We start from the raw sequence: 7,068 nt of genomic DNA on the forward strand, positions 1-7,068 counted from the left end.
TCCATGGAATGCTCTTAACATCCCGATAGCAATGAATATCTTAGGTGCTTCAACAAAAAATCCATAAAAAAAATTCTCATCTGTGGAAGCCGTAGTGCTGTAAAAAGCACGAACAATCATCTGAGCCGGCCCGGCTAAAATAACTGGATGGCCTACCTGCCTGTCAGCCTTCCATCTGTGCACACATTTATCTCGTGTCCTCATTGGTCATGTGCACGTTCGTGTGTGTTGGAGGAGGGGCTCTGTAAGGAAGTGGCAGATTTTTTCCGGTTGTGTATTTTCAAATTGTAGCGCACTCGAGCTGGTTTCTCCAAAAGTACCTACCCCACCTTTAAGTAACACAACAAAGAATAAACAACATCTAACTCTCTTAATTGGTCTACACAGAGGTTTAGAAATAAAACAATGGCACTATGACTAGAAATGGATGTGTTGTTCAAGTTCAGAATGACCCCCCCCCCACCCACTTAGAGCTCAATGGACAGTCTCAAATAGATGTGGATGGCGTAGGTGTAACGGTTATTCACAGGCTCGGGGCTCAATTTCAGGCCTCAGGCTCGAATATGACATTCCCAGAACAAATGACTATATATTCACTTCTAAAAGGGGTAAATTAATAATCTTTTTTGTCAAAGCAAGGTTATATCTGTGAGTTGGATGTAGAAAAGTCAGAATCAATATAGAATTTTTTTATTTTAAAGTAAATTCAGATTGAATATGGTAAACATTTTTAAATGAACACGTTACTTATAGTGAAAACCACCCTTGAATGAAGGGAGAGTAGACTAAAAGCTTTAGGAATCCAAACTATAAAATATACTAAGTACCCTGTATCAAGATTAATGCAAAAATAAGTGTCATTTGTCCTTTTTAGAGAGATTTAGAAAAAAAAAACACTTCTGGGGTCAATTGGGTTGCATTTTCCATATCTCTGACCCCCGTCAGTCGATTTTGATGATTGATATCTCTTTTTAACCGTTAGAGCAAATATAATTGAGGGGAAGTTCCTAAAATCCATCTAAACATTACCCATTGGTGAATGAGTGATGCATAGCCAGAGTGCCCCAAACCGGAAGCTGTCATACACTGGTAACTATCATAGCAACTACGGTATATATGAAAACTCCGTTATTGACATAAAAATGGAATGATGGATTATCAGTAATCTTTTCAAAGTGACACAGACACATTGGCTTGGCAAGTGGAAGGTCACCAGTTCAAGTCCCGGAAAGACCATGTGCTACCGAGGTGTCCCTGAGCAAGGCACCATTCCCTACACTGCTCCCCGGGCGCCGTACATAATGGCAGCACACTGCTCCTAACACTAGGATGGCTCAAATGCAGAGAAACCGTTTTTTTACATAGTGCCTGTACTACGTAATGACAATAAGTTGAATCTTCATCTTCAAATTTTTCGGGGTGCAGGATGCCTTGTGTAAAAAAACGTGACAAACTAACTCTTTGGCAAGTACACACAAAGTTGAACTTTCAGTAGTGCAGCCATGACTGTTTTATTGCAATTTTTGATGTTGGCGAATATTTGTGCAGAGAATATATCTTTCCAATTGTTAAACCCAATGGTGAAATTTGTTTAGATTAAGACCAGGTTTAACTATCTAAGTATATTTACTGGAATTAGCATTCTGCTCAACGTTGGATGTTTTTCATTGTGCTACACAAATAATGTTTGAAAACTGATTCTCCATGAGGTGGGGGAAGATGAAATGGATCCTAAAATACATGATGTTGACGGCCAAAATGCCCAACCAACTGAGGACTTTATGGTAAACATGTCCACTACTTTTAGACACTCCATGGCCGAGCCAATTTTAATCCTCTGATCTGTTGGCATAATAGCCATACCACATCCTGTATGTGTGTTTGTTCTGTGCATGTCTCAATGTGCAGGTGTATGGTGGTAGCCTAATACAGATTTGCTTTTCATTAAGGAGTCTGGTACATGGTGTGTATTGTCATCATTCACATGAAGGTGTGCACCAGCTAATCAGACTTAAATCACCAAGCCTGTGCGAGTGTGTGTGCGTGTGTGACAGATTTCATCCATTATACGTCAATTATGAATTAGCACCTCTCTGCCATCTCTCAGCTCTCTCCCTCTCTGTCGACTGCTGTCTTAATTAGCCAAACACAGGGCATCAACTAATTTTTCTCTCACACTCTCTCTCATACACTCACGCACTCACGCACACACAGTAAGGTATACAGATTAATTGAAGCACATGCAAACAAATGCAAGATGTAAATAAACAGAAGCAAATATGCTAACAACACACTCACATGTATGCACACATAAACACACACCGAGTGTAAGCTAGTGGTTTCAAAATGAGTGTGGGGACACATAATGAGACAGTTCGTCACATAGTGTCATCGTGTGATGATCTGTTCTCCAATTTGGCCTGTTTCAAGGGTAATATGAATCAGGCCCCTAACAGGCCCTTAGCACATAGATCTGTCATTTCTCAAATGCAGTGTACTCAAAAGGAAGTGGAGTTGAAACATGGCATTCTAAGCAGAATAAAGGTTTAACCCTTGTATGGTATTCGTTTTCACTATTTAGCTAAAGAAAAATGATATGATAAATTATTTGTGTGTGTGTGTGTGTGTGTGTGTGTGTGTGTGTGTGTGTGTGTGTGTGTGTGTGTGTGTGTGTGTGTGTGTGTGTGGGCGGGTGTGTGTGAGACTTTTGTTTTTCTGCCCCTGTCATTCCCAAACAAGGTTGCAACATTGTTGATAAAGTCAAGCACGGACACCGGTCTGCTCTCACATTCCCGCATTATGTCTTGCGGGAACCAATCTTTATTTTTTTCACACTCTATCCAAGCTGCACATTTGGGGCAAGACACAATGAATAAAGCTTTGCCAGTTTGGGTCCTTATCACAGCTGATCAAGATGGCCAAAAGATTCTCTGCTCAAAGGGCCTTGCAAATGATTCTGGAAGAGAGAGAACCATTTGATGATGATGTAGAGGAAGAGGTTTCAGAATGTGAGGATCACATTTCTGAGAATTCTGAGTCCGACAGTGACTTTGAAGAAGAGGATGAGATCGAGCATCAGCTAGTTACAAAAAAAGACGAGCCACAGGACCAGCCGATCAGCGGGCAAAAGACCAGTAGCATTTTAATTAATTAATGTGATCTAACAAATGTAAAAGGGCAAGTATTAACCATATATGCTGTTTATATTGCTTGTACTTGGGATGAAGTAAACATCTGTTGAGTATTTTAACGTAAAATAGTTTGATTGTGTTGAATTGAAGCCCGAAAAGGCAGCGGGTCCACCAGACCCACGAACACTGGTTGAGTAACAAAGATATGACCACCATACAAGGGTTAACTTGACTGACATATCAAACAGGCCCATTAAAAAACACCGTTTGTGTATAGATGAAGATTGGAATTCCTGTCAGTTGATGAGCCAGAGTTTGAGCTCAAAGGATTGTGATTCCCTCTAGATTAAAGAGCATTATAGCGTTTTTCAGATCATTGTTTTGGCTTTATGGCTCTTAACTGTGTTTGAGTTTGGTTTAGTTTCATAATTCTTGTCAGACTCCTTAACAGGCACTACTGCCCAGCAGCAAACGTCAGGCAGACAAAGGTAGTGACTAGCTTGTGAAAATAATGGACCTTTTACCAGCTACACCAAGGAGTTTGTTAAGACCAAAAAAGAGGGAATATTGGACTCTCATTTAAGCAAATTGCTCCAAATTATTGATGATGTTGCTCAATGTTTGCTGGATATGTAAATAGGGAACATTTTGAGAAAATTATAGAATGACAACTTAATTAGCTGAAAATATCCACAGGAAAATACAAATAAATCACTTAAAGCCTCTTGAATGAACAGCAAAGTTGTATTGTTTTTTCTAGAAATGTCCGAAATGTAATACAACTTGATATAACATAGTGTTTTATACAATAATCTCAAACCATATTAATTAAAACAAGTCACAAAAATGGTTTTGCTATTGGAATATGCAATCTTAGTCTCAGATGCAACTTTAGTATTGTTTTCTTGATTTGATTGATTAGTATAGCTACATTGTATATATTCTACCAAGTTACTTAAAGATAACTGATCATTTTTCAAAACTACATATTTGAAAAAAAAATCTATTTAGAGCCTTATCGAGGATGATTTTTGACTTTTTTTATTTGATCTTGTCCAAGATCTAATGCACTGAGACTTGACTGACAGGGAGTAATCTGTTATGGAAAGACAGGAAAACTTGGTAAAAAAAACCTATAGGAAAATGGAGCTGTGATTTCTGTTGGATTCAGAGATTCTTGAAAGATACAAGCTCCGGAGTGTGTACTGGCAGATAGGATCTCAAGGGCACTGTTTTGTTTTTACATCCTTTCTCTCTGTGTTTCTCTCTTTGTTTGGGTCTGTATTTCCTCCTACACCAGTACAAAGTGTGGTCTGGACAGCTCTGATGAGTTGGGGCGTCTCCGGTATTAAACATGTAAGCAGCACAAAGAGATAGAGGGAATGAGGCTGGGTGGGAGGGAAGAGGAACGGCGAGACCGAGTCGGCATTCAGCAAAATGCAGACGCGTAGAATCTGGAAGCGTGACAAAAATGTGTCCGGCCTAATGATGTCAACTAGTGTTCTCACCGCCCCTCTGCACTGTGTGTGTGTGTGTGTGTGTGTGTGTGTGTGTGTGTGTGTGTGTGTGTGTGTGTGTGTGTGTGTGTGTGTGTGTGTGTGTGTGTGTGTGTGTGTGTGTGTGTGTGTGTGTGTGTTTCCTCTTCTGCGTATCTGATTTGTATATTTATGCATATTATTTTTGGCATTCATGGTTTAAATAGTTTTCTGGCTGTGTTTGCCTTCTCTGTTTTCTCACCCCTTCTTATCACTTTAGAACTCAGGAAGATTATATTACAGCAATTTTAAAACTAATCTAGTGTTGGCTTCTAAATCAACTTTCTAAATTCTTCATTGGATTGTGAAAACAATTAGCATCCTGGCATATATTTATATGATGTAAGCAAACGAGGTATTTTGATCAACTTTGGCTTTTTTTGAACAATTCCTGCAGAGATATTACAGAAAACGTTTAACTCTACTTGTTGTATTTAGTCTTCTAACTTTGTTTACTATCTTTTCATACATCTGTTCAAAGTCCTTATTTAAAATGACATCAGGGATATACCCATCCTTCTGCAGAACATCATTGTTGATCAATATTTGTCTTATTTACCGCTTTTGTATATCAATCTGTGGGACACCAATTTGGCGGCTGCTAAACTTTGTGTTGGTTATTTGCGGTCGGTTTGGAACACCAGCTGCACATTTGTAAATAAACCAGAAAAGCTGGAAACGACTCTGCATGACTTTAGAGGTCAACGTGTGTGTTATTGTTTACGAATATAAATACAATTCAGACGTTTTGGAAAGAAAATAATATTCGAGGTTGTTTGATACATTCTGTAAGTTTGATTATATTTGTGCCTTAGGGTGGTCCTTAGTGCCATGTACATTTTCAAATTCATTTATTTTAAGCTCCAACCCCCAGAATTCCTTCTATTAGTCAAGAAAACTCTCCTGGTGAATGTTTTCCTGCACGAATGTACCCCCCCGCCTGCGATCGGACCCGTGCGGAGTTTAGCTCATTTGGCAGCCGCCACGTTGGCCTGCCTGAGTGTGGACAGCCCAGGTCGAGTTGGCAGCTTAGACTTTCCCCTGTTTCAATTGAAGGACACCGCTAACTGTGGCCCTGTTCCAAGGATCATTTCAGAAGTTTCTTATTAATAGATGCGGAGAGAGTATTTTTTTACTGGCACAGATGTGGGATTAGAGAAAAAGAAAAAAAGAAACACATACCGAGTACATCTGCATCGGGCACAGATTGATATGTTGGATCTTTGATCATGTCCACAGAGTTTTGGATGAATCCCTTCAAAGGTCACCTATTGATGCAGAATCCTCTTCATCAGTGTCGCTTCTACATCAACATGTGTCCCCCGTTCTTTTCTTCCTCTACTACACACCTGTGTCCCCGCTCTTCTTCAGGCTCTCTTCTACGTCACATGTGTCGCCTCTTCTTCATGTCTCTTCTTCTACATCAACATGGTGTGCCCCTCTTCTTCAGGTCCTCTTCTACATCAACATGTGTCCTCTTCTTCATGTCTCTTCTACATCACATGTGTCCCCTCTTCTTCCATGTCTCTTCTACATCAACATGTTCCCGTCGTCTTGCATTTCGCTCGTGTGTCTAGCAGGATGGGACAGTGGGGGCCGGCTGTCGGGATTCTGACACTTCATGGTCTCTTCTACATCAACATGTGGTCCCGTGCTTCTTCATGTCGTCTTCTACATCAACATGGTGTCCCCGGCGTGTCCTTCTTCAATGTCTCTTCTACACTCAACATGTGTCCCTCTGTGGAAAGAGACTCGCTCTCAGGACAAAGATTCTCTCTTTTGATCCGATTTCTAGTAAACTGTCTGAAAATGAGCTTGATCAGGATTTTGGCCGCTTTATGAATGTCATCAACGCATGTTTTGTCTTCTGTAACCATTTAGCCAATCAGAACCAAGGTAACGCCCCCCCCCCCCCCTCCTTAATCACCTGAATGCTCCTCCTAGAGCAGCGCATTAGAGTTCTTTGTAACGAAATCTCTCTCAGAGGGGGCGTGGGGAGGCTCCTTATTTCATCTAAGCTAACAGAAGCCAGAGATTCCCAGCACTTTGGAACAGGGCTGAAACAGAAGGGATGTCATCGGGTATATGCTGCAATGATCTGTTGGTGTTTGGAGCCAATCAGCGAGCAGGCTCTGTATATATCTGAGACCCAATGTAATATATTGCGTTAGAAAACAGTATACAGCGAGACCTTTAAGCATTAAGAGTTGTATCCTTGAGTGTGTGGAGTGAGCGGTGCGACAGATTTCCCCTCCCTCAGATCGTCTGACCGGCTCGCTGACGATGGCACCCGGAGCTTCTGGAGCAGCAGGACGGGGCCGAGGCCCCGAGGCTGCAGGAACGCGCCGCTGGGCCCGAGGACCCCGCCGCCCCCCCCCGGCAGGCAAGAGGCCGGCTACTAC

The sequence above is a fragment of the Notothenia coriiceps genome, unplaced genomic scaffold (genome assembly GCF_000735185.1).
Source record: "Notothenia coriiceps isolate Sejong01 unplaced genomic scaffold, NC01 NC01_scaffold00024630, whole genome shotgun sequence".
Lineage (NCBI taxonomy): Eukaryota > Metazoa > Chordata > Actinopteri > Perciformes > Nototheniidae > Notothenia > Notothenia coriiceps.